The sequence below is a fragment of the Petaurus breviceps genome, unplaced genomic scaffold, assembly GCF_028583685.1.
Source record: "Petaurus breviceps papuanus isolate PSGF00001 unplaced genomic scaffold, PetGlider_PUasm1.0 90822, whole genome shotgun sequence".
In the NCBI taxonomy this organism is placed as follows: Eukaryota; Metazoa; Chordata; class Mammalia; order Diprotodontia; family Petauridae; genus Petaurus; species Petaurus breviceps.
In genome coordinates, this window is record NW_027187351.1 from 24,049,249 (window position 1) to 24,056,584 (window position 7,336).

Here is a 7,336-nt window from a genome sequence, read left to right on the forward strand (position 1 = left end):
TAAAACCTTAGAAATCCTAAAAACAAAACAAAATGATCAAATGTGATCCTAAGTATTACAAGAAAAGGAGATGGATTGTACAAGGAACAAGAATGGGAGGAAATAGAAGTATACTGAATATTAGATATTAATGTATTATATATTAATATTAAGCACAAATTTAATGTTGTGCTTATACTATTAAAATGTTTGTATATCATAAGTGGATAACTATATATCATAAAATAAAATCTATTTTAACAAAATAATCATAATTTATGTTTATATTATAGCTATTAATTTGAAAAATTAATGTAAGACCTTAATTTAATTAAATGTTAAAGGAACTAGAGAATGGATGACATTATGTTTAACCTCTTTGGAAGATTTCTAGAAAGACATTAGTACGAATCACCCAGGATGAACTAGAATGGTGAGTTACCAAACTGCACCAATGAAATAATTTGATCTATTGAAATAAGGAACAGATGAATTCATCTTTCTGGGCTGCCATTTTCTCATCTGTATAAATTAAAGGGTTGCCCTAAATTAGCCCCTAAGCCCTTTTATAGCTCTAAATCTATGACCATATCAAAAGATGGATGCAGAAAACAATGCTTTGTCACAATAGACCTGAAAACAGTATGACAGCAATCTTATAAAATGAGAAGACATGGTTCTCTATAGTGTAAATGATGGAAAGATTTTATCTTGTGTAATGTTAAAGGCAATCTGAAGACCTTCCCAGCTTTGAAAATATACTCTGCCCCCCCTAATAGGCTAAATGTGGTCACATGGAGCCTGTGGTGGCAGGAGTTTGCCAAAGGATGGAGCAGAGCCTACAGCAAGCTGGGAGTCAGAGCCAGAGAGATACTTGAGGGAGAGAGGACACTCAGGCAAGGAGTTATACAGGTTTGTGAGTAAAATATTGATCTTGTTTTGGTTTGTGGGAAGGCCAAAGAATGGCGTGGCTCATGTTGTGGTACATGAACTTCTATGTTGCTATGATAGATTTGGTTTCCTGGTGTTAGGATTTGGTTTTCTAGTGTCTGAATAAATGTTTTGCTTCTGTCTTCTATGTGGAGAGTTTGCTATATTTTGTGATAGAGCACCATGCAGAAATATTTATAGTCATAGTTGGTACTATAAATATTTCATTGGCACTACACCATGAAAAACCAAAACAGACCAGTATTTTTCACACTAGCCAGGTCTAGTCCAGTGAAGTCCCTCCAAAAAGTAATTTGAGATGCTGGATAATTCCTTACTGCACACTAAATTGATCTTTCACAGCTCTATCAAACAATCAACAAACCTTAATTAAGCACATACTGTGTGCCAGACACTGGGCTAGGTGCTTGAGGTCAAGATACAAGAACAACGAATGAAACAATCTCTACTTTTATTGAGCCTAAATTCTAATAGAGGAGAAAAATATACATGCAGATATATAGAGTGTGAATATACCATGAATATGTGTGTGTGTGTGTGTACACACACGTATATATAGTGTAAATATACATTGTGTATATGTAAATATATGTGTATACATTTATACAAGGTAGTTTGAAGGGAAGACACAAGTAATTGGAGTGATTTAATGGACAACATTTATATAGTGCTCACTAAGGGTCAAGCACTGGGCTAAGCACTTTACAGACATCTCATTTGATCCTCGCAACAATGCTGGGAGGAAGTTGTTACAAGTATATTATTATTTTCCTTATATAAATATTGACAAACTAAGGCACATAGAGGTTGAATGTCTTGCCCAGGGTCACACAGCTAATAAGCTTATAAAACCAGATTTGAACTCAGATCTTCCTGACCTTGAATCCAGTGCTCTACTTATTGTGCCACCTAGCTACCTAAGAAAGATTTCAGGCAGAAGATCATGTCTGAACTGCAGCTTAAAAGAAATGGGGGACTCCGTGAGGCAAAGGTAAAAGGAGAGAGAACATTCCAGGGAGTTAGCCCTAAGATGGTCGGTACAGGACCTCTTTTCCTAAAGTTCCAGAACTGGTGAGGGTCTCCAGGACCTCATTCAATCAACCCCAAACTCCCACAGAGAAATAACTTCCAGTTGGTGATTAGATGATTTTTCCTAAACTCTTTTCCATGGTTAGTGTCTGTCTCATGTTAGGCCTGACAAAAACTGGGGTTTTGTTCATATGTTTAAAATACACAAAGAAATATACATACACATAAACACACACATGTATATTGACATAATCATTTGCTTAAATCTGTTGCTTTCAGACTTCAGTATTCTGATCAACATAATGACCAATTGAGATTCCAGAGAACTGAGGAGAAAACATGCTATCCATCTACCTCCTGACAGAAGAGATGGACAGATTCAGGCTGCAGAATGAGACGTACATTTTTGGACATGGCCAATGTGGGGACTTGTTTTATTTGACAGTGAATATTTATTATATTGATTTTGTTTTCCTTTTTTTGGAGAAGGAGTTGGGAGAGAAAAATGAGTGATTGTTAATTGAAAAAATAAGATTTAATTTAAAAAATTTTTAGTGTTTTGAATGGATTCTCACTGTTCTTACAGAACAAATTCAAGTACATAGGTAGCTACAGTGTTGTCCACTTATTTGGTTTTGGAAATACCCCCATACTTAAAAAAAAAGAGGACTTAAATGGGATGGGATCCCAAAGTTTGTTGGGATATAGGGACTTTTTGTTGTGTTAGTGGTTTGGTGTTGTTGTGGCTCTTATTGTTGACGACTTTGGGGTAGGGTCAAATGAGTACCAACATCCACTCTCTTTTGGGGGGGTGTCAGAGAGAAGGAAAAATTTATAGTGGCTTCCCTGGCCACAGGTGGTGAAAGAAGCAGATGTAATACTTTGCTTTTTGTCATTAAAGGCATCAGAATCATCAACACAGATGACATTCATCTTTATCTCATTTCCTGGAACACACTAAACAGGTCTTCCAACCTAATAATGTGATGCCCCAAAGACACAGGGAAATGAATGAAACATTGCTTGAGAAGCAGAGATAATGCTAGGAGGAAGAAAGAATATGATCAAATTGGAGGCTACAACCTCAATATGTCAGTCACAAATCTTATAAGTATGATGTATCAGTGGGTGCAGGCTCTTCACTGCTCTTAATATTTTATTGAACAGAAAAGATGAGAAATACTTCTTTTAATCTCTTACTGGCCCAAAGATTGCATCTCTGCTTTCAGATGAACTCCCCATGATGTTACATCTATTCTTTATATCTCTGTCCCTTACAAAATAACATCCCAATGAGCCAAGTCCAAATACAGGGCCATACATCTCAGCTAACCCTTAACAGCACACTGTTCTCATTGTTCTATGCTGGCAACTATCATATTACCAAGTGTAGCTGACATATTAGGGGGAATGCAAGTGGCACAGTTGCTTCCCAAGAAACAGCTCAAAGAGAGCTCAAACCTAGCTATGCTCTTTCCCACCAGCAAAGGATATGCCATATGGATGTTAAGGAAGAGACACAATTGAAGTCAACATCTTGGTGACAGCTAAGAGTCCAAAAAGTGCTAGTATCATGAATGATTGGCAAAGGTGACAGGTGAGGCCAAGAGGCAGAGCTGCAATAATGAGAAAACTTAACAGCAAGAGCCACAGCTGCTAAACAGAGCCCATGAGAGTCCAGAAAGCTCTGAACCTTGGGTGCCTTTGTAATATGATGAACAGCATTGTCCTCACATAGGAAGAGCACTGGCTTTAACAGTATTGTCAATTACAAGAATTCACTAACCCTACCTCACCTTTTTTTTTAACTAGACTACAAGAAAACTGATTCTTTTACGGCTATCCAAAATAACTTAGCATTCATTGTGTATAAGTGGTTGATATTAGCAAAATACCTGGCACATAGCAAAGCATTTAATAATTTTTTTCATTCATTCATATTAGCTCTGAAAATTATCGACCCATGCCAAGTATGGATTTAAGTATAAAAAGGTGTGTAAATGTTATTATTGGCAACAGACATTTAATTAGCTCCCACTATTAAGAAGGCATAGATGCTAAGGAGTAATTGATGCTAGAAATTAAGATGTCACTTCCTTCATCAGGCTTATAATCTAGCTGCAGACACAGCACATGAAAATTTAATAAGCGAATAGCAATAAGAGGTGGTAAATGCAAAGTGTTAAATGGGTGTTACAAACAGCAAGTGATCTAAATTAGTGCTATTTGACCATAATCTCCTTGAAGAGAATGTCTCATTCTTTCATCTCGGTATTTTCGATGACTAGTAGAGTGTCTTGCTTGCTTTTTATTTCCTTTTGGTTCAAACTTGTTATTTCATCAATGTGGGAATGTTATAAAACTCCTTTCATTCATATATATATATATATATATATATATATATATATATATATACACATACATACATACATGTATATGTATGTATGTATGTATGTATCAATCAGCATCTCTTCTGTAACTTACAGTCTTAAGATTTTCTTGGGGGTACTGAGAGACTAACTTATTTGCCCCTGGTCATATAAGAAATATATATCAGTCAGGTCCTGGACCCAGAGGAGCCAACCTTTTCCCCGCTACAACATGCTACCTCTCTCCTTGGACAAAGCAGATCTTTAGATGTCAAATAAATGTTTATTGACTAGAACTTAATTTTTCAAATTAATCTTAGTGTGTTTGTGTTTTACTAAAGTTCTAGTGAGAGCATAGCCAATCCATATTTTTCTTCAGAGTTTTGTGAGTATACCCTGAAATGAGCATAAAGAAAAACGTTACCATTGCAAGTTGTATTGCTGCTTTGATTTTAAAAATAATATTGTATCCTTGGAAACACCTAAAAAGGATCTAAAATTGTTTTGTACAATTAAGATAATGTTAGCATGTTGGATGTTTTTTTTCTGGAGTCAGAAGACCTGAGTTCATATCATTCTTCTGCCATTCATGACCTATGTGATCTTGGGCAAGCCATTTAACTTCTCAAAATTTGTTTTTTTTCAACTGTAAAATGTGAATGAAAATACCCATGCACATACCTCACAGGCTTCATGTGAAGAAAGTCTTTCTCAAACCTTAAAGCATCATGATACAAGCTATTATTATTCGAAGTGAGGATGACTTTTAGGCATCTACCAGTAAGAGGAAGAGGAAAAAATATGATTCCACAGCAAATCTTTTTTTCAATACCTCAAAAGGTCTATTATTTTTTCATTATTGTGGGTAATTCCTCCACCAAAAGAAAACAACCAAACAAAAACCTACAAGGGTTTTCTTAAGCACATCACCTACTGTATGCCAAGCACTAAATCAAGAACTGGGGCTACAACGACAAGAGAAAAATTATTTCCTGCTCTCAAAGAACTCATTCGAACTGAGGAGACAACACAAACATTTTTAAGAATATAAAAGATAGGGGGGCAGAGTCAAGATGGTGGACTAGAAGCAGGACCTCCATGGGGCTCTGGCTTCCACCTTCCCCAATTCATGTAAAAGGGGACTCTGAACAAACTTTGGAGCTGCAGAACCCACAAAATTACACAGAGAATCTAACCTCTCACTGAGGACAGCCCGGCAGGCCTGCAGGAATTGGCCAGTGCAGGGCTCTGGAAGCCCAGCCCAGGACAACAGAAGTTTTAGCCCCAGGGTGGGCCTGACCAGCCCCCGGCAGGAGGGACTCCAAAACAACAGCAGCTGTGGCCATTTCCAGATTTATCAACACACAGATGCAAAGGACAAAGTGAGAAGTCAGTGCAGTGCAGACTTTGGGACCCAGTAGTTGGGAGTGTGTTGGCTTTTGCCCCCAGGGTGAGAAGCCACTGAGGAGCCAGGGCAGTGCAGCTGCAGCCACGTGGCAGCTTCAGACCCTGGCCTGCATAGTGTAGGGGGACCAAGCACCACTCTGAGGGGTAATCGCTCTTGCTTTACCCTGCTTGGATATGGATTGCAGTCTAGGGTGGAGGGCCTGGGGTGTGTGACCAGCTTTGCCAGAGCATGCGGAGGCTTCAGAGAGGGCACCCATCTAATACCTCCAGCATCTGAGAAAACCCCAGCATTTGGTATGAAGCTCTCCTGTCTGGTAGCAGAGTCCTACTGTGGCAAAAAAGCTCAAAAATCAAGTACATGAGTGGCATCGTGACCAGGCAAAGGAAACAAAGCAAACAGAAGATTCCAACATTAGACTTCTATTTTGGGGACAAAAAGGATCAAAGCAAGGAACAGGAGGAAGACAGCGAAGTCAGAACTCCTGCACCAAAAGCTTCAAAGGAAAATATGAGCTGGTTACAGGCCACAGAGGACCTTAAGAAGAAGATAAGAGAAGTGAAGGAAAAATTGGGAAGAGAAATGAGAATGATGCAAGAAAATCAAGAAATGAAAGTCAAGAGCATGACTGAGGAAAATCACACCTTAAAATATAGACTAACTCAAATGGCAAAGGAGGCTCAAAAAGGCAATGAGGAGAAGAATGCCTTAAAAAGCCAAATTTGCCAGAGGGAAAAAGAATCTCAAAAGCTCACTGAGGAGAATCATTCCTTCAGAATTAGATTGGAGCAAATGGAAGCTAATGACTTTATGAGAAATCAAGATGCTGTTAAACAGATCCAAACAAATGAAATACTAGAAGGCAATGTGAAATATCTCATGGGAAAAACCACTGACCTGGAAAATAGATCCAGGAGAGAGAATTTAAAAATTATTGGACTACCTGAAAACCATGAACAAAGAAAGAACCTAGAAATCATCCTCCAAGAAATTCTCAAGGAAAACTACCCTGATGTTTTAGAACCAGTGGGCAAAATAGAGGTTGAAAGAATCCACCGAATACCTCCTGAAAAAGATCCTAAAAAGAAAACTCCTAGGAATATTATAGCCAGGTTCCAGAATTCCCAGAACAAGGATAAAATATTACAAGCAGCCAGGAAGAAACAATTTGAATATTGTGGAAACACAATCAGGATAACACAGGATCTGGCAGCTTCTACACTGAGGGATCGAAGGGCTTGGAATATGATATTCCGGAGGTCAAAGGAGCTGGGATTAAAACCAAGAATCACCTACCCAGCAAAACTGAATATCATGTTTCAGGGGAAAATATGGTCATTCAGTGGAATAGAGAACTTTCAAGCATTCTTAATGAAAAAACAGACCTGAATAGAAAATTTGACATTCAGATATGAGAAGCAAGAGAAGAATGAGAAGGTAAACAGGGAAAAGAAATCATAAGAAACTTATCAAAGTTGAACTATTAACATTCCTACATGGAAAAACAATAATTGTAACTGATGAAACTTTTCTCAGTATGAAAATAGCTGAAGGGAATAGGAATACATATATATATATATATATATATATATATATATATATA